Raw genomic sequence first — 27,881 nt, 5'->3', positions numbered from 1 at the left:
TTATAAGCCTTGTATATCTTCATCCAACTGGACAGTTTGGAGCATAGCAAGCTCTATTTTGTCTGTTTCCAGGTCTTCACACACAGTCTCAATCATGCCATCTAGCACATATTTAGATTTGGTGTCCAGCATAATTAGGCTGCTTGTTGCTTTGTTCTCAGAATCTGATAAGAGGTTCTCTTTTAGGTTAGCTACTGATTGCAGAACCAAATGGTGTTCTCTGACAAAATTCTGGTGCACTGCTATGGAGGCATGGCCCATCTGGTCTTCAGAGGTAGGAACAATTTCCCCCAGGGCATGGACAACAGGTCCTGGCCAGTAATGAGGGAGCAGTTCTGAAGAGTTGCATAGTTAGCATTGCTGACCGCCACCCCTGCGGATTTGCCTGCCACAGGTGCAGGCATTGGCTGGTTATCAGTGATGTCAGGGTTGAGCTCAGTGGAAGTTAGCAGCGCAGGTGGAGTCAGAGAAAAACTGAGTTAGGGACACATTCACCAACAAAGAGGCCAGAGGGTGAAGGCCACTCCTTGAGGGATTTTTCAGATGACAGGTTTGTATTTCCTGAGCATTCTGATTGATGGCCATCAACTGAGAAAACACCAGGCTCCTTTCCAAGCCTTCCTGTTTCACAGATCCCAAAGTCTGGCCAGAAATACTAACAGTGTATACCACTGCACTTGGAGTGAGACAGCTTAAGAAAACCTTGCCTTGCTGCACTGGGGTGGACTCGCTGGTGAATGTGCTCTAGTCTGAAGTGCTTGAATTTATGGAACTGTTACTTGGTGAAGCTGCCACTGAGACAGGCAGCAACTGCAGTGGAGAGAATCCAATGCTCCAATTAAGAAACTGGCCCTTGGCTCTGGAATTGGGGATCTGGACAATGCCGTACTGGTTGATTTGCCCTGGGGTAGTGAAAGTCACCACAGAGCTTCCCTCCAGGGAAGCCACTGTTTGAATGCCTTCTCTTTTCATCTCAGCACTGGGGATGAACCCTGGGAATGACACTTGGACACTGGGGCTGTAGGAGGTGGTGGATGCCAAGTTGGCTGCAGAACACTGCAGCACATTGAATTCCTTCACATCCCAGGATGTGGGCCCCAGGATGTCCATCATGGAGATACCATTGTTCACAATGTTGGTTGACATTTTTGGTGGGCTAAGGACACTGTGTATTTCTCACATTTAATCCATTTAGGATGACTCCACTGGGTCCCTGAATGAAATAGTTACCATTAAGGAAAACAGGCAAAGTAATTGCAGGTACTAAGCTTCCATTCAACAAAACTCCAGAATAGCTTAAGGATATCTTTTTTTAAAGATTTATTTCTTTATTGCAAGTCAGAGTTACACAGAGAGAGGAGAGGCAGAGAGGTAGAGACAGGAATAGAGATAGAGACAGAGAGAGAGAGAGAGAGAGAGGTCTTCTATCCAATGGATGGTTCACTCCCCAATTGGCCAAAACAGCTGGAGCTGCACCAATCCAAAGCCAGGAGCTTCTTCTGGGTCTCCCACATGGGTGCAGGGGCCCAAGGACATGGGCCATCTTCTACTCCTTTCCCAGGTCATAGCAGAGAGCTGGATCAAAAGTGCAGCAGCCAGGTCTTGAACTGGTGCCCATATGGGATACCAGTGCTTCAGGCAAGGGCGTTAACCTGCTGAGCCCACAGCACCAGCCACTTAAGGATATCTCATTATTTCCAATTCGTGGGCTCCATGTGACTGGACAAGCTGAGGTTGGTGACACCATAAGAGGAACTCTGGAGAGGGTAAGGAGACAGATCCTCCTGTCCTTTGCTGGACTCACCTTCATTGCTGGAATTGCCATCTGACTCACTTTTGGACTGGCTCTCCAACGGGTTCCAGGCACGGTGCTGTTGGTTCTTGAATCAGTTGCTGACCTGGATGAGGGAGAGGATGGTGATCTTGGCCAGGTGCAGCTTCTTGGAGGGCGAGGGGTAGCGATTCTGCTTGTAGAGCTCCTTGAGCATGTTGTGCAAGTTTTCCTTGAAACAATACACCATCTCCTCCCAGTCCAGATGGTGCAGGTCAGGGGCAATGTCCTGTGCAGCTGGTAGTTGTCTATGGCACACAGCCACAGGGTCCCTCGGCCTAGGCCACCTTCTTGGTGCACCTTCCCGGTGTAGCGTACCTTGTACCAGAGCTGCTGCAGCAGCAGGTGGTTGGGGCTCTCCAGGATGCTGTTTCTTATCCAGGCATCTGGGAAGATGCCCTAGTGGAAGGCCAGGAGCACCTGCCCCTTCAGCAGGCTCTTGTTGCCATGTAGCAGGTTGCTCTGGGGCATTGACCACAGGAACCTGGCCAGGTGGTCCAGGTTGCCCCCTGCTGCAGCGCCTCACGTAGGGAACATGGTCTAGCGAGAAGGCGAGAGAGGTCTCCGCGCCCACAGCAGTGGCGAAGACAGCGGCGGCGTTTTGGTGTTGGCCCAGAAGTTCCAAGTGGAGTTGTACCTAATTGGGCACCGCTCTGCTCATCGCCACGTCGCTTCCGCCACCACTGCCCCTTCCACTCTGCTCACCTTGGTGGCAGCGGGAGCAACGTCCCCTGGCTCCAGAGGGAAAGGGGCTGGAGCCTAGGTTGGGGGGTGTGGGAGCCCCGCCGCCACACCCCCCCCACCACTTCTCAGTGTGCCTCCTGCCCTTCTGAGGCACTTTCAATCCCATTCTCCTGCTTGATGTCCGCCGCACTTGCAATTGTTAAGATGGCTGCTAGAGCAAAGCAGTGTAAAGGGATAGCTGCTTTCTGCCGTTCTCCCCTCATTTTATCTATTTTTCCTGGACTTGGAGGATGGGGTCTCTGCCTGGTCTCTTCCAAGGATGGTAGGGAACAAAATGCCATCATGGCAGTAGAGACTGTAGCAGCCATGTGTACAGAGGGAAACATGGGCCTAACATTAGCTGTGAGTAAAGTGGATGGGATGGGGCTAGTGCTGTGGTGTAGCAGGTGAAGATGCCACCTGCAGTGCCAGCATCCCATATGGGCACAGGTTGGATTCCATGCTTCTCCACTTGCGATCCAGCTCTCTGCTATGGCCTGGAAAAGCAGTGGAAGATGGCCCAAGTCTTTGGGCCCCTGTGCCCATGTGGGAGGCCTGGAAGAATATCCTGGCTCCTGGCTTCAGATTGGCCCAGCTCCACTGGTTGAGGCCCTTTGAGGAGTGAACCAGTGGATGGAAGACCTCTCTGCCTCTGCCTTGATGTAACTCTGCCTTTCAAATAAATATATAAATGGTGAAAAAAAAGAGGATGAGGCCTTTCTATGACAGATGTTGATGCTTCTATGTCTACTCCAAGTGTCCCATAGTGTCCTTCCCTCCAGGCCCCTGTTCCAGCTCTTGGTGTGGAGTGAGAGAGGGATCTGAAGGACTCAGAGACAGCAAAGCAGCAAAAGCAGGGCCTGAGGATGGAGGCTGTCGGACTGATGGGGTGGGTTGTACACTCAAATGTGAGGGAATGTCTGGTTGAGAGGGGTCCCCCAGGCTTGCCCTCAATCTTCCCTCAATACTCATCAGGGCCACCCCTCACCACTGAGCCTCTGAGTCTGAGGGGAGAAGGGGTTGCTGGCTGAGCCCACCTGGCTGGGTTTCTTAGAGGGTCTGTCAACTGACACTGGTTCCTTTCCAAAAATAAATAATTTACTGAAAAGCATCTTGCCAAACCATGGTGATAAAGGCCTGGTAGCTGAAATGGGGTTTCCAGCCAGCTGGGCCCATTAGCAGCCATTCCTCTCCTCTCACCCCACCCAGGTACAGCTGTCAGGCCCAACAGGCCTGGGACAGCAGATGTCAAATCAAGGTCACGTTGCAGAGGGCAGCATGGGGGTTGGTAATGATGGCTTTCCTGATGTGATCTTATATAAGATATGACAATGATATGTGGTGATCTCCAGGACATGAGCAGCAACAGCTGTCCATATAGTATAGAAAGTACCAAGTTCACAAAGCAGTTATGTTCCTGAAAGCATTCCCCTAGCCTTGGCAAACTGTGGTGCCTGGAGCAGGCACAACATCTGGTAGCATTGTGGCTGGGACTTGTCATGGCCATGCACAGCCACATGATCATTATGGAGCCAGTAAGAGCAACACCAAACCAGAAGGCCAGACCATGGACCGTCCCTGAATACAGCATGTGGAGTTTGAATTAGCTATATTCTGTGCAAATCTCTCTCTTTGGCATCTAAGATGTCCCTGCTGGCATCTGAAATCCTGTCACAGCCTTCCCCACCACCCGCCTTTGCCACATATGACATTCTGCCACCAACCCTGTCACTCCTGCCGCTATGTTACATCCCACAACTGCTTGGGTTGACCACATCCTATATCACAGAACCTGGGCTTGAGTCCAGGCTCTGTTTCCAATTCTGCTTTCTACCAATGCATACCCTGGGAGGCAGCAGGTATGTGGTCCCTGCACCCACATGGGAAAACTAAATTCAATTCTAGAACCATGGCTTCAGTCCATCTCACCCCAAGTGTTGTGAGCATTTAAGAAGTGGAACAGCAGATGGAATATTTATTCTCTCTCTCTTTCTCTCATAATTAATTTAAAATCTTTGGAAATGCAAAAGATATTAAGTTCATTAGGAATTTGACATACAAAAAGTAGCCATAGGACTTTGACATAGAAAAAAATAATGCTTTTATCTGTTTTTGTCCATATATGTATTCTCTTCTTCGTGTGACTGTTAATTTCTTATAAATTTATATATCTCACATTAACACATGATGTGCAATTTTGCTACATTCCCTTTCCATTTTATTTTTTAAAATTTTATTAGTTTATTTATTTACTTGAAGGATAGTGTGACACAGGAGAGATGGAGAGAGAGTGAAATCATCCTTTTTTTGTCAATTTACATAATTATGGGACAGATTTTCTGTATGTGGAATCATGGCATCAAGGCATAAAAGAACATACACTTTGCTAAACATCCTCATATCCACATCCACAGAAGCTGTAACAATTTGCATTCCACACAGCAATCAGGGAGGGAACTTCCTCCCCATAAAAACATTTTCCAAGTTTGGGGACTTTTGCTAGTGTGAAAGGTCACAAAATTTCTTTATTTATTTGGAAGGCAGAGTTACAGAGATGCAGAGAAAGAGAGAGAGAGAGAGAGAGAGAGAGAGAGAGAGAGAGAGAGAATCTTCCATCTTTTGGTTCATTCCCCAAATGGTCTCAGTGGCCAGAACTGGGACGATCTGAAGCCAGGAGCCAGGAGATTCTTCTGGGTCTCCCAATAGGGGGCAGGGGCCCAAGGACTTGGACTATCTTCCACTGATTTCCCAGGCCTTAGCAGAGAGCTGGATTGGAAATAAAGCAGCCAGGTCACAAACCAGTGCCTGTATGTGATGCCAGCACTGCAGGTAGTGGCTTTACCTACTACACCACAGCGATGGCCCTTCTATTTTTCTCCTTGTATCTTTCTGTATCTCTCTCTCTCTGCCTTTCAAATCAAATGAATATAAATACATAATTCAAATTTTGGTGAATTTATTTCCCAAGTAAATGGCTTCCATAAAATGCTCATGTATTATATCACAGTGAGACTACATTTTGGGAATGCATCATTAGGCAAGTTTGTCACTGATGGACATCACAAAATATAACCACACAAGCTAGGATGTACACCATTACTAGTCAATATAATCTGATGTGATGACTATGGTTCTATGGGGTCCATCAATCACTGAACTTTTTTATTAAGTAAATGACAGAATGTCATGCTTTTTGAAGAATTAAATATTAAAAGTTTATTTTAGAACAATTTTCCATTGTGATGTGTGTGCTTATTTGATATCTAAGAAATACTGTTCAATTATAGTCAGCATGGTTTTCTTCTATAATTTGTTTTTGAAATTTTGTTGTGTTTGTTTTTGCCAGGAACTCTATAGTTTTCTAAATGTGTATATGCGTGTTTCCATGCAGGGATCAAGGTAAATTTCATTCCACAGAGACCATTTATAGAAAAGTCTAACTTTTAACCCTTTGATTACATGAGGTTCATTAGTTGAATATCGTCAACTGAAATGTTCAGGTTTGTTTCTTGACTCTTAATTATATATTTGAAAAAGCAGAGTTCCAGAGATAGAAGAACACACACACACACACACACACACACACAGAGAGAGAGAGAGAGAGAGAGAGAGAGAGAATGAGATCTTCCACATGCTGATTCACTCCCCAAATAACCACAACAGCCAGGGCTGAACCAGGCTAAAGCCAGGGGTCAGGAGCTTCTTCTGGGTCTCCCATATGGATGCGGAGGCCCAAGCACTTGGGTCACATTCCACTGCTTTCCTAAGCACATTAGCAGTGAGCTGGATGGAAGTGAAGCAGCCAGAACATGAACCAGCACCTTTATGGGATGTCAGCATCACAGGCAGTAGCTTTATGCTCTATGCCGAAATGCCATACCCCCTTTTTAACTCTTGGTATCAGGTAGTTGAAAATCACAATATTTGATCTTTCTTAAAATAAGCTTGACTATTTTATGTCCTTTCCATTTTAAAGTACATTTTTCAACTAGGTGATTTTTCACAAGGGCACACACACAAACACACACACACAAATTCATCTAGCTCTCCCACATGAGTGGCAGGACCCCAAGCTTTCAGTGTATAATCTCTGCCCCCTAGACAGATAAGTAGAGAGCTATATCAGATGTGGAGGTGGGATTTGATCCCAAGTAGTCTAATATGGGAAATTAGCACCCCAAATGGCAACTTAACCCACTGCATGACAATGACCACCCCAACACTGAGTTTTATAGCCAATGCACATATTCCAACTTTCCACTTCACTTGAATCTTCTTTACATACAACCAGTAATATTTTGTTTTTCACAATATGGGGTATTACATAACATGTTATTTTTTCCCAAGTATTTTATATTTTAATGCTTTTTAAAAAGATTTATTTATTTATTTGAAAGAGTTACACAAAGAGAGAAGGAAAGGCAGAGAGAGAAAGAGCGAGAAAGAGGTCTTCCATCTGTTGGTTCATTCCCCAATTGGCTGCAACAGCTGGAGCTGCGCTGATCCAAAGCCAGGAGCCAGGAGCTTCTTCTGGGTCTCCCACATTGGTGCAGGGGCCCAAGGAGTTGGGCCATCTTGTACTGCCTTCCCAGGCCATAGCTTTTGTAAATAGTTTTATTTCATTGAATTTGTTCCTATAACAAATTTCATTGAATTTTGCATGCTCACCTTCCTTCCTGAGGTTTTTGCTAATACATTAAATTTATTTGATATTTTCCAAATATTCTTATTGTGATCCTAAAATCTTTTGAGAAAAAAATAACATTTAAAATCTGATATTAATGTGTCCTTATTTTTTAATTTTAATTTTTTCTATTGTAAGCTGTTTTACATTTTATTTATATCCTGTTGTGTTCTCTATGAATTTGGTTGTGCTTAATATGGTGTTACTTTCCAGTTTTTAAAATTATATATTTTTAAATTTTAACTGTGATAAAAAGTATATTTTTTTTTTGACAGGCAGAGTGGACAGTGAGAGAGAGAGACAGAGAGAAAGGTCTTCCTTTGCCGTTGGTTCACCCTCCAATGGCCGCCGCAGCTGGCGCACCGCGCTGATCCAATGGCAGGAGCCAGGTGCTTCTCCTGGTCTCCCATGGAGTGCAGGGCCCAAGCACTTGGGCCATCCTCCACTGCACTCCCTGGCCACAGCAGAGAGCTGGCCTGGAAGAGGGGCAACCGGGACAGAATCTGGCGCCCCGACCGGGACTAGAACCCGGTGTGCCGGCGCTGCAAGACAGAGAATTAGCCTAGTGAGCTGCAGCACCAGCCTAAAAAGTATAATTTTTATGAATCAAACTAAAATTATATTTCTATTTATGGGATACCATGTGCTATTTTGAGACATGCATACATTGCATAACATTCAAATCAGGGAAAACAAATCTAAGTCTTCAAACATATCATTTCTTTTCTTTCTTTTTTAAAGGTGTATTTATTTATTTGAAAGGCATATTTACAGACAGACAGAAGCAAAGAGGCAGAGCTTTTGCTTATTGTGTGGGTTGAGGAGACTGACATAGGCCCTAGTATCTGAGGAGTGTACCATGGTGACAGGACTGGTTCCATGATGTCACAGTTGTCCAGTGCCCCCTCTATGTTCTCCTGCAGTTAGAGGAGACTGGTTTGTTGATGAATTACCGATTTGGGGCTTAATTTTGTTATAGGAAGTTCATTCAGCACAGGAGGATAATTTCAGGACCTCTGTGATTAGGACCCTCTTTCTTCATTTCCTGCAGAGTTGGGGACAGTCAATCCAAGGTGGGTGGCCCTGATTTTTCTTGGTTGCTGTGGAAGGTATTATTTGCTGTACCCTCAGTGGTGCACATTGTATGCTGAGTATGAATACAGTGGTTTCTGACTCTATGGGGTGGGTTCAAATTTCCCTTTTATATGGGCCTGTGGAGGTACATGAGTCCCTAGGGAGGCATTACAGTCAGCACTGATCTCAGTGCTGTGGGTGCACCAGACTCACAGGCTTCGTGAACTATAATGGAATGGGGATGACCCTTCACAGTGGAAAATTGTAGCCATTGGAGGATACTCAGAATCCCAATCTGTGTGAGGAGTGGTCTTCTCATGTGTCAAGGAAGTTGGACAAGGACTCTGATACTCCCTCTGTCTCTGTCCTTTGCAAAAGTCACTTTTCTGGGAACTAGATTCCAGGTGCCATACACCTGTCTGTGGATCTGAATCTTCCTTTGATGAAATGTACAAGAGCTCTGTGAGGAATAGTTACCTGCAGTTATCCAGTACTGTTTTATGCACATATTTCTGTCTTGCAGCTTTTAGCAGATGTGGGCCCTGAAGGTATGGTAGGCAAAGGGGTGAGCAGACATCATAGCCAAGAATGAGCAATTACAGAACTGTATACTGCCTGAAGGAGGGAGAACTGAACATTGTACTGTGCCCATGATCACAGGGCTCTGGGATCCCTCAGGACAGACAGGCCACACTGCTTCCCCAAGACTCCAAGTGCCTCTGGTCATTCACCTGATTCCCCCTATTGGTTGCAGCACTGCAAAGGAGGGAAGCAGGTGGAGCCTAGGGAGGAGAAGGATATGAGCATCTGCCTAGTCATAGACAGGTTAGGGGTCCTGCAGTGAGCAAGTCCCATCCAAGTTGCATCTAATCAAAGTTGTGAGACTATGTGTAGAAACACCTGCCTTGAGATAAGACAGGTCTCCACAAGGTTGGAACCCTCCTTCTGGCTGCCATCACAGTGCTCATCCTGGTGTACATCAGATTAGATCTGACTGACCCAGTGAGTGACCCATGATGACTTGCAGGGCTGGAGCCAGATGTGAGGTATTTGTGGTTTATGCAGTGCTGAGGCCTCTGGTCTCCACAAGGTTGGAACCCTCCTTCTGGCTGCCATCACAGTGCTCATCCTGGTGTACATCAGATTAGATCTGACTGACCCAGTGAGTGACCCATGATGACTTGCAGGGCTGGAGCCAGATGTGAGGTATTTGTGGTTTATGCAGCGCTGAGGCCTCTTCTGCAAGTGGGGGTGGTCATTCTGACGGTCTCACCTGTGTCTGAAATAGCCTGCTCTTTTCAGCACCATTATAGAGGGTGTGTCACAGGGTTAATGGCATCTATTTCTTAATCATGGCCAGTGGTCAGAAGGGGTCCAGTGGGTTCCTGAGTCTCAGGGGTCAGGCTAAGTCTCTTAAGGAAGGGCCCAAAGGGAGTCACCATCTTGGGAAAAATATGATCCAGAGAACAAGAATTTCAGAGCAGGCCTTGAAACTGTGCTTAAGAAACAAACATGGATGGCGGAATAGTGAGGGCACGCACCGATAGTCCGGGAAAATTTAGTTTAATAAAAGGGGAGTTACAGTAACCTCAGAAAAAAGAACCAGGAAAATATTGCAGAGGAAACCCTTCTGGATTGAGTGGTCGTGAATCAGAGGACCTACTGGGAGAACAAGGTCGCCCACCACGCGGAAGCCGAGCCGCGGGACCGAGCTGCGCAAGCTGCAGGCTCTGCGTGCCAGTGCTCGAAGGGGAGTGCGTGCCACACAGACAACAGTGGGGAGACTTGGGACGTCTAGGGCTCCGAGTCCACACATCGGCGCTGGAAGGGGAGCGGACCTGCGTGGAGAGCATGGGAGCCCACAGTTCGGGACACCAGCGGCAGACTCAACACACCAGCGCTGGAACGCGAGGTGCACCGAACCTCAATAGCCTGAGACACCGGCAGGCAAGCGGGGAGAGGAGACTAGAGGGAACGACCCCCGGGGGTGGGGGAGAGAGGAAAAAAAAAAGGTGACTGGTACGGACACGGGTTTCTCTCTCTCCACTCACCTCTCAAGGGCGAGCAAGACAAAGAGCAGGCGCCATCTTGGACATACGTCATAAGCAGAGCGACCTCAGATCTGCACCGGCCCTGCGCCTAGCAGAAAAACCTGACTCTGGGCAGGGCAAATTAACAGGAGATTAGGACCTAGTAAATTTGTGGTGCTACTGAACTGAGACTGTGAAAAAAGAGATGGTGGGGGAGAGAACTCACGGAATTCACGTGAGCACTCTCCAGAGACGCTACAATTCCGTAACTTTGGCAACCCAGTGGGAGACTGAAGGAGAATTTGAGCCCACTATGAGGGCCGAACAGATTCCCTGTGTGGTCCTTGGGAAAGAGCTTCTGATCTCTGGCTCCTGTGGGTATATCATTTGCCTGCTAACTACCTCCAACTTCGTTCAGTTGTGCAGAATAACTTCCCTTTTGAATCAAAAAAAAAAGAAAGAGAGAAAGAGAGAGAGGTTTACCACGCCTAACCTGGGAGTGTCACCTTTGGCACACCAAACAGAGCTCTCAGGCCACACCCATCTCAAGCCCTAAGGCTCCATCAAAAACAGATAGTCCACTTAATCTAGAGTCATAGTATAACAAGAAAAAGCACCAAAGTGAAGAAACCAAATATCTCCAATATGCCAAATAACAAACGCAAAAACCAAGGTAATAAAAACAAGGAAGTCACCATGAAGCCCTCAAATGAAAAAGACACCCCAATTCAAGATTATGAGGATGATGATATAGAAGAAATGCAAGAAGCAGATCTCAAAAATTGATAAGAACATTAAGAAGTTCTCAAAAACAAATTCTTGAACTACAGAAATCCTTAATGGACAAGATAGAAAATCTCTCTCGTGAAAATGAAATATTAAGGAGGAATCAAAATGAAACGAAACAACTAGTACAACAGGAAACTGGGATAGTGACTGAAGTGAAGAATTCAATAGATCAAATGAAAAACACAATAGAGAGCCTTAAAAACAGAATGGGTGAAGCAGAAGAGAGAATATCAGACTTAGAAGACAGAGCACAGGAAAGGATACAGTCAGACCAAAGAAAAGAAGAGGAAATTAGGAATCTAAAACATATTGTCAGGAATTTTCAGGATAATATTAAAAAACACAACATTCGGGTTCTAGGAGTTCCTGAAGGCATGGAGAGGGAGAAAGGATTAGAAGGCCTTTTTAGTGAGATATTAGCAGAAAATCTCCCAGGTTTGGAGAAGGACAGAGAAATCCTAGTACAGGAAGCCCACAGAACCCCTAATAAACACGACCAAAAGAGATCCTCACCACGACACGTTGTAATTAAACTCTCCACAGTGAAACATAAAGAAAATATCCTAAAATGGGCAAGAGAGAAACGTCAGATTACTCTCAGAGGATCTCCAATCAGACTCACAGCTGACTTCTCATCAGAAACTCTACAAGCTAGGAGGGAATGGCGAGATATAGCCCAGGTACTAAGAGAGAAAAACTGCCAGCCCAGAATATTATATCCTGCAAAGCTATCATTTGTGAATGAAGGTGAAATAAAGACTTTTCATAGCAAACAGAAATTGAAAGAATTTGTTGCCACTTGTCCAGCCCTGCAAAAGATGCATAAAGATGTGTTACACACAGAAACAAAGAAACACGGTCATCAATATGAAAGAAGGTAAAGGAAGGAAACCAAGGAAGGAAAGCTCACAGCAAAAGATCACAGGAAATTCAAAGCATATATTAGAACTTATCTTTGGCAAATGGCAGGGCAAAGTTACCACTTACCATTAGTCACATTGAACGTGAATGGCCTGAACTGTCCAGTTAAAAAACACCGATTGGCTGATTGGGTTAAGGAACAAAACCCATCTATTTGCTGCTTACAAGAAACACATCTTTCCAACAAAGATCCATACAGACTGAAAGTGAAAGGCTGGAAAAAGATATACCATGCCAACAGAAATGAAAAAAGAGCAGGCGTAGCCATCTTAATTACAGACAACATAAACTTTACCACAAATCCGTTAAGAGAGACAAAGAGGGACACTACATAATGATTAAGGGATCAATTCAACATGAAGATATAACAATTATCAATGTATATGCACCTAACTACAGGGCACCGGTTTATCTAAAAGATTTGTTAACGGACTTAAAGGGAGACTTAGACCCCAATACAATAGTACTGGGGGACTTCAATACTCCATCTCAGAAATAGACAGATCAATAGGACAGAAGATCAACAAGGATACAGTAGATTTAAACAACACTATAGCCCAAATGGATCTAACAGATATATACAGAACTTTCAATCCTACAGCTAAAGACTTTACATTCTTCTCAGCAGTACATGGAACCTTCTCTAGGATTGACCACACACTAGGCCATAAAGCAAGTCTCAGCAAATTCAAAAGAATTAGAATCATACCATGCAGCTTCTCAGACCATAAAGGAATGAAGTTGGAAATTAGGAACTCAGGAATCCCTAGAGCATACGCAAACACATGGAGATTGAACAACATGCTCCTGAATGAACAATGGGTCATAGAAGAAATCAAAAGAGAAATCAAAAACTTTCTGGAAGTAAATGAGTATAACAGCACAACATACCAAAACTTATGGGACGCAGCAAAAGCAGTGTTAAGAGGAAAGTTTATAGCAATAGGTGCCTAGCATCAAGAAATTGGAAAGGCACCAAATAGATGAGCTTTCAATTCACCTCAAGGATCTAGAAAACCTACAGGAAACCAGACCCAAATATAGTAGGGGAAGAGAAATAATTAAAATCAGAGAAGAAATCAACAGGATTGAATCCAAAAACACATTACAAAAAATCAGCCAAACGAGGAGCTGGTTTTTTGAAAAAATAAACAAAATTGACACCCCATTGGCCCAACTAACTAAAAAAAGAAAAGACCCAAATCAATAAAATCAGAGATGAAAAAGGAAACGTAACAACAGACACCACAGAAATAAAAAGAATCATCAGAAATTACTACAAGGACTTGTATGCCAGCAAACAGGGAAAACTATCAGAAATGGATAGATTCCTGGACACATGCAACCTACCTAAATTGAACCAGGAAGACATCGAAAACCTAAACAGACCCATAACTGATACAGAAATTGAAACAGTAATAAAGGCCCTCCCAACAAAGAAAAGCCCAGGACCAGATGGATTCACTGCTGAATTCTACCAGACATTTAAAGAAGAACTAACTCCAATTCTTCTCAAACTATTCAGAACAATCGAAGAAGAGGGAATCCTCCCAAATTCTTTCTATGAAGCCAGCATCACCTTAATTCCTAAGCCGGAAAAAGATGCAGCACTGAAAGAGAATTACAGACCAATATCCCTGATGAACATGGATGCAAAAATCCTCAATAAAATTCTCGCCAATAGAATGCAACAACACATCAGAAAGATCATCCACCCAGACCAAGTGGGATTTATCCCTGGTATGCAGGGATGGTTTAATGTGCGCAAGACAATCAATGTGATACACCACATTAACAGACTGCAGAAGAAAAACCATATGATTATCTCAATAGACGCCGAGAAAGCATTTGATAAAATACAACACCCGTTCATGATGAAAACTCTAAGCAAACTGGGTTTGGAAGGAACATTCCTCAATACAATCAAAGCAATCTATGAAAAACCCACAGCCAACATCCTATTGAATGGGGAAAAGTTGGAAGCATTTCCACTGAGATCTGGTACCAGACAGGGATGTCCACTCTCACCACTGCTATTCAATATAGTTCTGGAGGTTCTAGCCAGAGCTATTAGGCAAGAAAAAGAAATTAAAGGGATACAAATTGGGAAGGAAGAACTCAAACTATCCCTCTTTGCAGACGACATGATTCTTTATTTAGGGGACCCAAAGAACTCTACTAAGAGACTATTGGAACTCATAGAAGAGTTTGGCAAAGTAGCAGGGTATAAAATCAATGCACAAAAATCAACAGTCTTTGTATACACAGACAATGCCATGGCTGAGGAAGAACTTCTAAGATCAATCCCATTCACAATAGCTACAAAAACAATCAAATACCTTGGAATAAACTTAACCAAGGACGTTAAAGATCTCTACGATGAAAATTACAAAACCTTAAAGAAAGAAATAGAAGAGGATACCAAGAAATGGAAAAATCTTCCATGCTCATTGATTGGAAGAATCAATATCATCAAAATGTCCATTCTCCCAAAAGCAATTTATAAATTCAATGCAATACCAATCAAGATACCGAAGACCTTCTTCTCAGATCTGGAAAAATTGGTGCTGAAATTCATATGGAGGCACAAGAGACCTCGAATAGCTAAAGCAATCTTGTACAACAAAAACAAAGCCGGAGGCATCACAATACCAGGTTTCAGGACATACTACAGGGCAGTTGTAATCAAAACAGCATGGTACTGGTACAGAAACAGATGGATAGACCAATGGAACAGAATAGAAACACCAGAAATCAACCCAAACATCTACAGCCAACTTATATTTGATCAAGGATCTAAAACCAATTCCTGGAGCAAGGACAGTCTATTCAATAAATGGTGCTGGGAAAACTGGATTTCCACATGCAGAAGCATGAAGCAAGACCCCTACATTACACCTTACACAAAAATCCATTCAACATGGATTAAAGACCTAAATCTATGACCTGACACCATCAAGTTACTAGAGAACATTGGAGAAACCCTTCAAGATATTGGCACAGGCAAAGAGTTTCTGGAAAAGACCCGGGAGGCACAGGCAGTCAAAGCCAAAATTAACTATTGGGATTGCATCAAAGTGAGAAGTTTCTGTACTGCAAAAGAAACAGTCAGGAGAGTGAAGAGACAACCGACAGAATGGGAAAAAATATTTGCAAACTATGCAACAGATAAAGGGTTAATAACCAGAATCTACAAAGAGATCAAGAAACTCCACAAAAACAAAACCAACAACCCACTTAAGAGATGGGCCAAGGACCTCAATAGACATTTTTCAAAAGAGGAAATCCAAATGGCCAACAGGCACATGAAAAAATGTTCAAGGTCACTAGCAATCAGGGAAATGCAAATCAATACCACAATGAGGTTTCACCTCACCCCAGTTAGAATGTCTCACATACAGAAATCTACCAACAACAGATGCTGGCGAGGATGCGGGGAAAAAGGGACACTAACCCACTGTTGGTGGGAATGCAAACTGGTCAAGCCACTATGGAAGTCAGTCTGGAGATTCCTCAGAAACCTGAAGATAACCCTACCGTTTGACCCAGCCATCCCACTCCTTGGAATTTACCCAAAGGAATTTAAATTGGCAAACAAAAAAGCGGTCTGCAGCCTAATGTTTATTGCAGCTCAATTCACAATAGCTAAGACCTGGAACTGACCTAAATGCCCTTCAACAGTAGACTGGATAAAGAAATTATGGGATATGTACTCTTTAGAATACTATACTGCAGTAAGAAACAACGAAATCCAGTCATTTGCAACAAAATGGAGGAATCTGGAACACATCATGCTGAGTGAAATAAGCCAGTCCCAAAGGGACAAATACCATATGTTCTCCCTGATTGGTGACAACTGACTGAACACCAAAAAGGAAACCTCCTGAAATGAAATGGACACTATGGGAAATGGTGACTTGATCAGCATAGCCCTGACTGTTAATGAACAACTTAATACATTTTCCCTCTTAGTAGTTTTTTTGTCTGTTCTACTTAATTCGACTGGTTTAATTCTGTAATTAATACACAGTTATTCTTAAGTGTTAAAAATTAACTGAAATGTGATCCCTGTTAAAGATAAGAGTGGGAATAAGAGAGCGAAGACATGTACAATTTGGGACATGCTCAAGCTGACTTGCCCCAAATGGTAGAGTTAAAAACATACCAGGCGATTCCAATTCAATCCCATCAAGGTGGCATGTACCAATTCCATCTCACTAGTCCAAGTGATCAATTTCAGTTCACAATTGATCATAATGAAAGGACTAAGAGTCAAAGGGAGCACATAAACAAGTCTAGTACCTGCTAACACTGGGGTGCAAACTGTTGAAATCTTTACTTAATGTATACTAAACTGATCCTCTGTAAAAAAAAAAGAAAAGAAAAGAAAAGAAAAGAAAAGAAATTATCAACTCCCAACTTGACTCTCACTGGGATTAAACATGACAATAGGTCTGATCTGATTTCATCATCATTTAAAAAAAATCATCTATTATTTTTCACTTTATGTTTCTGTGTGAGAGCAAACTGTTGAAATCCTTACTTAATGTATACTAAGCTGATCTTCTGTATATTAAGATAATCGAAAATGAATCTTGATGTGAATGGAGGGGAGAGGGAGTGGGAAAGGGGAGGGTAGTGGGTGGGAGGGACGGTATGTGGGGGAAACCATTGTAATCCATAAATCATACTTTGGAAATTTATATTCATTAAATAAAAGTTAAAAAAATAAACAAACATGGAGATACAAAAAAAAAAAAGAAACAAACATGTAACTGTTCTTCCTATCTGAGACTACAGTCAAATTATGCAGGTTTCCAAAGCCTGGTGTTTTCCTGGTGTAGTATGATGGAATCATTACAATATAAGATGGAGGTGTCTTCTAATTTGATGTAGGCTTATGGGGCAGCTTTAGGTTGTTTTCCTTATGGATGTACATGGGTGTTTGCCTGTGTTATGTTTCTTGTTCCTACTTATCCTGAAACCTTCAGTACACTATTGGTAATTGTAAGGCCTGCTCTGAGGTGTTTTGTGGGAAGTTAGAAGGTCAGCTACAGTTGTTTAGCTGACTGGGAGAGCAGTGCAACTTCCTACTTGGGACAAACTGTGGTAACCGTTAAAACCATCTAGGACAGTTTGAAGGACAACTGTATACTCATGGGGGAAACTGTGAGCATTAAGTTTGCAATGTCTTAAGATTCTGTGTCCCCACTCAATATTGTAAATGAGGAAAGAAAAGAATCAGAAAGATTGCTGGAAACTGAGATAGAGCAGAGGTAACCATCAACAGGAGCTAAATCCTAGCAATTATGGTGCATGTTCTTGACAAGTGATGGTTCAAAGATCATAAAAAATAAGAAAAGCTATATTTTAGCAGATATAAGATGCACAATAACCTATGATTCTTTCTAGTTTAATGACTACATGTGTTGACACGACTTTAGGTATATAAGTTTTTATCACTTGAACTAATGGTTCCATTAAACATAGAACCTGTTATGAATTCAATAAAATGCTAATAAACGTGTGCTAATTTCCAATCTGAAGTAATTTTTCCCATTTGTTCTCAAGCCTCACAGTGGGTAGCATGATCAAATTGCCTCAAATACACAAATATCAAACAAACTTGAATTCATTTCTTTGAAACTTGTATTTGATTGAAAGGAACAGACAGATACAGAGAAATATTCCATCCTCTGGTTCATTTCTCCAAATATTCACAACAAATGCTAAGTCAGATCAAAGTCACAGAGAAACTCAATCAGTGCATCTCACAAAAGGAGCAGGCATCCAATCGCTTGAATGATAATTCAATATTGCTGCATCCCAGAGTGTACAACAGCAGAAATCAGAAGCAGAATCAGGATGTAAACCCAGGCATTCATGTATGAGGTGAAGCAACACCAAGCGGTGACTTAACATGCATTCCAAATACCTACTCAATGGCGAGCAACTAGACATACAAACATGAGGCCATCCTATAATAGTAGACTGAGATGTTGCAGAAGATCAGGCAAGATTAGGCAAGGCTGGCATAGATCAGCAGCACTGTCCACCAGATCTCCAGTATCAAAATTCACATCTAAAATATGTTTTTTTAAATTTCATGGCACCAAAGTGCTGCCATTTCAAGCAATTAGGGTTGCCACCATTATCAAATAAAAGCTGCTGAATGTTTGTTCTAATTGGATACATATAGTGCATTGAAGGAAAGTGTTTTGAATACCTGTAGCGATCAAACACACATTAGCATTTTAGTCTGAAATATGGAATACACACTGAAATAATGTTAATAACTTGGAGAATTGATTTTCAAATTTGATTTTGTAAAAGCATATAATACCATATCCATGTCATGATTCACCTTTCCATTCTTAGCATCATGCTGCATATCTTGATCAGTACCTTTTTTTCTTACAAAAAGAGCTTTATTATATGTTTTTATTCTGCTCTCCAACAACTACATTTCATGATTTCACTTTTTCTCATCCTGGAAGAATATTTACCAACATCTATTTGCAAGAATTTAATTTTTTAAGTTTTAAATTTTATTTCAAAAAATAGTCATGACAAACAGCTAAAACAGTTTTACACCTCAAATCAAAATTTACTTTGACAAGGATTCCAAGGTGGCAGAATAGAGAAAGGGCAGACTACTCTAAGCAAGAAGAAAATAATAAAAAAGTGGAGAATGTGCCTTGTCAGGGGTAGTTGGAGGGAAAACTGCAGTGGAGATTCTGCAGAAGGAGGAGATATTGTGGATCTGTGTGTGGAAGGTGCAGATGTGCAGCAATGATCACAGACATAACACACAACCCCAGAAGCCGAGAGCTGGAGAAAGAATCAGCTTTGGAGAGTGAGGTTAGATCAGACTGCAGCACCCCATGCTACTGGTGATAAAGCCAGAGTGAGAGCCTAGAGGCCTACACTTTGTGTCTGGCCTGGAGCCCTGAGGGGAACAGGATGCACACCCACCCAGGAAAAAAAGGGGGCATTATTCTTTCTATTCATCTTTACTTCCTCCCCACAACAGTGCCTGGCAACCAGGTGAAAGAGGGTGGGTGTCATTTTGTACATAAGTACATATCAGCTACAGCAGCTCGTCTGTACTTGCCCAGCAACTGGCAAGGACAGATGTCATTTTGCCAGCTCCCAGCAATGGGTGCAGATACAGTGACATTCTGACATCAGTACTGGACGCAGAATCTCTTGCATGTGCCCAGCAACTGGTGGGCAGAAGTCATCATTTTGAAACAAGTAAGGCTGTGTCCAGCATGCATTGTGCATGTTTGGGATCCAGTATTTTACTGGAGGGAAAAATACATGTTCTCAATAGACTTTGAGTCTGTTGGGATGATTGACAGGGGGCTAGGTTCCCATGTACAAGTGCAAGGTGCCCCTAGCCTCTCAGCACATCACTGGCTCTGAAGCTCAAATTGCCTAGGCAGAATATTCACATGCAGTTGGCTCTGGGAACATCTCTACCTCTCCATGAATAGGACAAGGCTAGTGGGGCAGAGTGGATCCTCTGCACAACATGACTGTGCCTGCCCCATGGGCTGACACTGTGTGAACTCTGTGACTGAGTGGGTGCAAGGTGTTTCTGGGTTTCTGGGCAATCATTGTTTACAGATCCACACATTCTGAGCTCCCTGATTGGGGTGGGATATCCCAGAGGATCCGTGCTCATCCTGAGGACTGCACAGATCCTTTGTGCAGCTCATGAATCAGCATGGTGGAAGGATGCATCCACTGAGGCCTAATACTCAGGCACTGATCACCTTAGAAGAGGGGGAGGTGTGTGATGATGCCAGCATAGGTGATCATCCACTCCCCATTGCTGACAATAAGGAAAACATACCACATCCAACATGGGTGTCACCCTGAATACTCACCCCACTCTGGAGCACAGACTAGAGCCCTCAGGCCACAGCCAGCTCAAGCATCTGGGTATTCACTAATATAGCAGAAGCCACACAGGCATAGCAGAAAAATAAAAGCCATCAGAGGAAAGATCCAACAAGTGTCTCCACAAATGCCTAAAAATAAACTCAGAAATTCAAGAAACAAGAATAAGGAAGACAACACGAGTTCCCCAAAGGAATACAAAAACATTCCAATATTAGACTTTGAAGATGAAGAGATTTATGAAGTGCCTGAAATGGAACTCAAAAAATTAATTAAAGGATTATTCAGAAGCAATAAGAAAAAAAGTTCAAAAATTAAAGAAATCCATGAATGACATGAATGAAGACTTCTCCCTCAAATTGAGATTTTGAGAGAACCAGAAGGAATTCCAGGCTCCTAGCTTTGTCCTGGTCCATTCCCGGCTGTTGCAGGCATTTTGAAAGTGAACCAATACTTGGGAGCACTCTCTTTTCTCTTTCGTTTGTCTCCCAATTCCCTTGCTGGCTTCCTTTCTTCCTTCCTCTCTCCTGCTCTAACAAATTAATAAAAATATTTTTAAAAATTAATAAAGGCAAACCATGTTAGGGCTAAATAGGCCAGGATATTATCAGGGTTGAGGATGTTGCCCCAATACCAGGTGGAGATTAAACACCCTTGTCAATAAGGCCTTGCTCTGCCATGCATGCAAAGCTCTATAGATGTGTATAGTATTTTCATACTTACATAAAAGACAGACACATTTAACTTAAAAGCATATATAGCAGGTTGTACTTGTACCTTTAAAGGTAAAAAAAATCACAAATTCTATTTAATTCTCTCCACAACCTAATGGGTTGCTGTGCATCACTTAGGGGTACCTGCATGTACTTTTTGTTAATATTTTATTTTTTGAAAGGCAGAGTCACAAAGGGAGATACAGGGAGAAAGAGTTTCCATCAGTTGGTTCACTCCCCAAATGGCAGCAACAGCCTCATCTGGGGTAATCCAAAACCAGAGGTCAGGATCTTATTTTGGGTCTCCCACATGAGTGCAGGGGCATAAGCACTTGGGCCTTCTTCTACTGCTTTCCCAGGCCATAACAGAGATTTGCATAGGAAGAGGAGCAAGACAGAAGCTGGTGCCCATATGGGATGGCAGCACCATAGGCAGAGGCAAAGACTACCCCCCTCTGCTCTGGCTCCCCCACGCATGTACTTTTGAGATTTTGTATTTTCTAACTTCACTGAACTCATTTATTGCTTCACTACATTTTTGGATTATGCCATCAAAATTTTGTATGGATCTTTTTATTTTTAGAGATATCTTAAGTTCCTATTAAAATTAAGAGGAAGGCATAGAGATTTTCCAAGAATCATTCTAAAACAGGAATCTCTGCATGTCCCAACAAAACATGTCCCATGGGAGAATATTAAAGACTAAAACTGAAGACACAAACAACAGGTTCACCTCACTGATAATGGTCTCCAAACTCTGGGCCTCTCCTGTCTCATAGGACTCTGTACAGCTTTCTACACAATAAACTCACTTTGGCTTTGCACTCTTGAACTTAGCTCTTTATTTCTATACTGAGATATAAAATCATCATGCAAAAAATCAATACCTTTGTATTCACAGAAAATGCCATGGCTAAGTAAGGACTTGTAAGGTCAGTACCATTCACAATAGCAACAAAATATTTAAGTACCTTGGAATAAATTTAACCAAGGATGTCAAAAATCTTTGCAATGAAAATTACAACATATTAAAGCAAGAAATCAAAGAATACACAAAAAATCTTCTATTTTCATGGATAGGAATAATTAATTTAATCAAAGTACTCATACTATGCATATCAATTTACATATTCAAAATGATGCAAATAATAAGAAACAATGCTAAAATTATTAGAGAAGACAAGAGACCCTGAATAGCTACAGCAATTTTACACAAGAAAATCAAAGCTAGTTCCAGCACAATACCAGATTTGAAAACATCCTACAGGGCAGTTACAATCAAACCACCTGGTATGGGCACAAAACTACACATGAAGATGAAGGGAACAGAATAGAAACCCAATAAATAAATCCACACTTCTAAAACCAACTAATATTTGACAAAGGAGCTAACATTAATCCTTGGAGAAAGGACAGTCTCTTCAACAAAGGGTTGTAAGATTATTGTATCTCCAAATGCAGAAGTATGAAACAAAATGGCTATATAACAACTTATACAAAAATCAGCTCGAGCCGGCGCCGTGGCTCAATAGGCTAATCCTCCACCTTGTGGCGCCGGCACACCGGGTTCTAGTCCCGGTTGGGGCGCCAGATTCTGTCCTGGTTGCCCCTCTTCCAGGCCAGCTCTCTGCTATGGCCAGGGAGTGCAGTGGAGGATGGCCCAGGTGCTTGGGCCCTGCACCCCATGGGAGACCAGGAAAAGCACCTGGATCCTGGCTCCTGCCATCGGATCAGCGCGGTGCGCCGGCTGCAGCGGTGGCCATTGGAGGGTGAACCAACGGCAAAGGAAGACCTTTCTCTCTCTGTCTCTCTCTCTCACTGTCCACTCTGCCTGTCAAAAAAAAAAATCAGCTCAAAATAGATCATGGATCTAAATATACAAACTGATATAATCAGATTACTAGGGGAAAATGGGGAAACTGCAACACACTGGCATAGGCAAAGACTTCTTTGAAAAGACCCCAGAATCACAGGCAATAAAAGCAAAAAATAGAAACATGGGATTACCTCACGCTAAGAATCTTCTGCACCGCAAAGGGAATGCTCAGCAATGTGAAGAAGCAACTGAGAGAATGGAAGAAATTATTTGCAAACTATGCAACTTAAAAGGGATTAATATCCAGAATCTATAAAGAGCTCAAGGAACTCAACAACAAGAAAACAAACAACCCAGTTAAGAAATGAGTAAAGGACTTGATGAGGCATTTTTCAAATGATGAAATCTAAATAACCAATAGACACATGAAAAAATTCTCAAGATAACTATCCATCAAGTAAACGTAAACAACAAGCACAATGAGATTTCACCTCACCCCAATTAGAACAGCTTTCATAAGATATCAAAAAACAATAAATGTTGGTGAGGTTGTGAGGGAAAAGGTTCCCCAATCCATTGTTGCTTGAAATGTAAACTGGTCCAGCAACTGTGAAAGATAGCTCAGGAATCTGGAAATATGTCTACCATATGACCCAGCCATCCTACTTCTTAGAATATACTCAAACAAAGTGAAATCAGCATATGGAAGACTTATTGGTACCTCTATGTTTACTCCAGTTCAATTCACTGTAGCTAAGAAATGAAATCCAGGCAAATGTCCATCGACCAATAGTTAAAAAAATGTGGCATATGCACACTATGGAATACTATTCAGCTATAAAAACATTGAAAGTCTGCTGTTTGCAGCAAAATGGATAAAATTGGAAAACATTATACCTAGTGAAATAAACAAGTTCCAGTAAGAAAAATATTTTTCCTGATTTGTAATAACTAATAGAGTACCGAAATTTAATGTATGAGTGAAATTGACATTTTGTGATTTGATTATTGTTTACAACACAAGTCTCTGCTGTTGAAGAACAGTGTTTTTTGTTTTTTTTTCTCCTTATTATTACTTGTTGAATTGTTTTCTTAGTAGAGGGTTAAGTTTATGATTATAAAATAAACTGAAGTATATATCATTGTAAAAATTAAAAGAATAAGTAAGGAATGATGAGGAAAGGTAGTGTGGGTATGATGAGAATACAACTAAATCTACATATATATGAAATACATGAAATTTATTCACATTTAATAAATTTAAAAATTATTTTAAAAAAAACAATGTACAGCGGGTTTTTTAAAAAAATTGTTAAAACTGTCATTCCTTAAAATGCCACTTATCTACTAGCAGTGTTGGTTATTTTTTAAGCATTGACTTCCCCCAGATAACTTCCAGTTATGTAAGAGAAGAAGCCACTTGCACCCTTTCTTATCTTGCAGCATCCCTCACTCCATTCCAACACCAATGGTGGTAGTTCAGTATATACGTTCAATAATACGTTCCACATAAGGTGAATTAAATGTGTTCTTAAAGCTTATTGAGAACTAAGTGCATGCTAGCCTCTTTTCAAGCACTTTAGAAAGATTAACTTCTTTATTTCTCACATAAATCTGAAGAATCACAGCTTTTGTTACTCCCATTTTCCACAGAATAAAACTGGGATTCATTAAATAATCTGGCTAAGGAATAAGAAACTGACAGAGACAGAATGAAATACCAGCTGGTTGAGTACATGTTCCATTTTACCACCCAACATTGGCTCTGAATGGGCCTATTTACTGAGCTCTGTAACTGTGTGGCCAAGTTCTTACAACCTGACTTCTGATTTGCAAGAATTAAAAGTCCTTGTTTCAATTGAATTTTCTGTAATTCACTCTTTCCCTCAAATATAGAGGACAATCAAGCCATCTGCAGGTGAGAGAAATGTGCAGCTCTGGAAATACAGAGATTCAGTTCCTTGGCACCACATTCTCATGGGCATCAGTGAGGCTGGCAGGAAAGCTGCTCAACCTCAGGGTGGCAAACCATGCGCTGCCAAAAATGCATTTCAGTTCTGCTTCTCATTGTTCAATCTCTTCTGTTCTCCCTCATCTCTCCCCCAACTCTGACCAATATGAATAAGGAATTGTCATTTCTCTTAAGCAGCGATATTCCACTGATACATGTGAGACCTTCACAGGGATTTAAATCTGAGAATGTATATCATCTTGGAAATCTGGAATGTCCATAATAGGAAATCTAAAATGCATCTGGAAAGGAGGCAGTGTGACTGTCCTCAGCAGCTGCTCTCAACCCTGACTACATATTGGAATCACACAGGACAGATTTTAAAAATACTATGCCTAGTTTCCCACCTCCAGGGACTATGATTATATTGGTCCCAGGTTTACCCTGGAGATCAATGTGTTTTAAAAGCTGCCTAGATGATTCTAATAGTCAACAAAGCTGAGAATGTTTGGTCTTGGGTATGATTGTTGTAGTGAACCTTCATTCACAGATGCCTTTATTCAAAGGTGAACACAATCGATGTTATGACTCACCAAGTTCAATTTGTATGCATCTCTGCAATCTGGGATGCTTCACACATGCTTTGTTCTAACCCTGGTGTGCCTAGAGGATCTTGTCATTCATTTCTGGAAATATTTTTTTAAGATTTATTTATATATTTGAAAGGCAGAGTTACAGGGAGGCAGAGGCAGAGAGAGAAAAAGGTCTTCCATCTACTGGTTCACTCTCCAGATGGCTGCAACAGCAAGAGCTGCCCTTATCTGAATTCAGGAGCTTCTTCTAGGTCTCTCACATGGGTGCAGGGGCCCAAGGACTTGGGCCGTCTTCTACTGCTTTCCCAGGCCATAGCAAAGAGCTAGATATGAAAGGGAGCACCTGGGACTTGAACTGTGGCCCATATGGGATGCCAGCACTGCAATTGGTGGCTTTACCCACTATGCCATAGCATCATCCCCAGGATATACCTTTTAATTTTAACAAAATTAATAAACTATGAATAAAAGTAATTGAGGAAACACAGGGGAAAGTAACAATAGTGTCCATTTTCATGTATTAAAACAATTGTTTACAGAGAGAAGAGCCTTGTCAAGATCAGAAAAAAATATTGTAAAACTCTTAGGGGTAAGGCCAGTGCCGCAGCTCACTAGGCTAATCCTCCACCTGTGGTACCGGTACCCAGAGTTCTAATCCTGGTTGGGGCACCGGATTCTGTCCCGGTTGCTCCTCTTCCAGTCCATTTTCTGCTGTAGCCCGGGAAGGCAGGGGAGGATGGCCCAAGTCCTGGGGTCCTGCACCCGTAAGGAAGACCAGGAGGAAGCACCTGGCTCCTGGCTTTGGAACTGTGTATCCCTGGCCATAGTGGCCATTTGGGGGTTGAACCAATGGAAGGAAGACCTTTCTCTCTGTCTCTCTCACCACCTAACACTGCATGTCAAAAAAAAAAAAAAAAAAAACTCAGGGTAAAAACTTGACTAGAGATAAAAATCCACTATACTTTGAAAATCAAATTCCCAAACACAAATATAAATTCCTAAAACCCAATATAAGAAGTATAAAATAGGAAAACTCCAAATTAAAACAAGCAAGTTGAATCTCAATTTGAAGGCCACCAACCAATAAAACAGAGAAGCAAAACTTCAGTTATAGAAACACAAAATATTTCAAACATTTAAGAAATAAAACACCTATATTTCTCAGATGTACCAAAGTATAAATAAGCAAAGCATATTTTCAGATTTCTTTTAGAAAGCCAGCATTACATTTATAATGATGCCAGGTTGACTAGAACTTTCAATATAAATTAAGTATAAACCTCTCTTTCATATACAGATGTATAAATCCTTAGTATTTTTATAATAAATGAAAGCACATATGAAAATATAATGAATAACAAGTCACATATAATAAAAAATACAAGAGGTTGTTAACATTTCTTAACAAGTCAAGTAAATTTTCCAGGTAGGTGAAAAATTCAAGGAGAAAATCACATGACAATTTAATGTTCAAAAACATTTAGAAATCAGCATGTAATTTTTAAAAACTGCTTGCAATATAGTAAAAAAGAGCAATGGCTTTCTTTTTCAGATCAAAATTTTTTAAAAGGATCCTACAATGAAAACCATAATTAATACAGAATCATTGACAGCTTTTACCCTGGAAGTAAACCTAGACCAGGAAGTCTCCACTAGTGCCAACTTCTTATTGGAGGAGTAGTTGGGGGCGAGGGGGAGAGCGAAAAGAAATAAAATAAGATGTAAAGATCAATTTTCTAACAATAAATTGCCAATATATTGGAGATATTTATTTAGGGAGAATCCATAAAATCTAAAAACAAATAAATTGATAAATGAATTTAATGTTGTGGGAAAGATCAATGTTTTAAAAATCCATTAGATTACCAAGTGCCAGCAAGAAATAACTAGAAAATATAAAAGATCAATAGGCAGAGTAGAAAACAGAAGAAAATAAAAAAAATTAAATTATGTTATATCTAAGTGTTATTCAAATCAATATTAAAAAGTAATAGAAACGACCCAACAGAATGAGCAGAAATACAAGGAAAACGAAAGCGCCGAAAGCGGATAAACAGAACTGTAACTCACTGCAACAGGTTACCGCCAGCTCCAGGCAGCATCCGCAGGGAGAAGGACGGGGACCCAGGGCGAGGCCAGTGGGTAGCAGGAGCTCAGAGGTGAGAGCCCTCCAGCCGCGGGGAGGCAGAGCCCAGGGGCGGCCATTTCAGACCTGAACCCAGGTCTGTCTCTCGCTGTTCCCATCCAGGACAACTTGAAGTTAGGGGTCCTTGCTATGGGGGACGCTGATTGGCTCTGTGCTTTGTGACGTTCCGTGCACTCAAGGCTGGCAAACTGTCCAATCAGGCAAGGTGACGTCCACAGTGCATCAGCACGCGGGGCCTGGACGTCACAATCTCCTCAGAGTTTTGCCTGCAGAGTGAACTCCTGGGAGACAGCTCCGCCGCCAGGAGGCTCCCAAGCGAAGTCGACCTCTGCAGCTCTCCATCTTCACTCACCAGGGACGCTGGGCACCTCGGAAGCTGACAACTGCGACATGGTGAGTGTGTGGACCTGGTTGTACTGAGAGGGGAAAACGGAGCCGAAGGCCAGGAGGACACAGGCCTCCGGCATCTGTGGGCTCCATATTGGCGCTGGCATAGGGCTTCCCCTCGGTCCCCTCAGACCCGTGGGTTGGGGGCTTTACCGGCACCCAGGACCCCCGAGGTCCTGCCCCTTCCCTGCTTGGGTGAGACTTCTCAGCCCAGAGTCCTAGCAGGCCAGCTGTGTGGCAGTAGCTCCATGTCTCCCCCGATTGTGCAGTGGGGACTGGGCGGTCTCTAGGGAGAATGTGGGCTCTGTGTATGTG

The 27,881-nt window shown here is 42.3% G+C and overlaps 1 pseudogene; it reads right to left on the bottom strand.

The window, feature by feature from the left end:
* LOC103346192 (homeobox protein SIX4 pseudogene) lies at window positions 1-27,646 on the bottom strand (annotated as a pseudogene).
* Window positions 27,647-27,881: the final 235 nt, after the last annotated feature.

Source organism: Oryctolagus cuniculus, chromosome 19 (assembly GCF_051225735.1).
Source record: "Oryctolagus cuniculus isolate XC-2025 breed Fujian yellow rabbit chromosome 19, ASM5122573v1, whole genome shotgun sequence".
In the NCBI taxonomy this organism is placed as follows: domain Eukaryota; kingdom Metazoa; phylum Chordata; class Mammalia; order Lagomorpha; family Leporidae; genus Oryctolagus; species Oryctolagus cuniculus.
The sequence above is the reverse complement of the archived record's forward strand: the minus strand, read 5'-3'. Positions and strand labels throughout refer to the sequence as shown.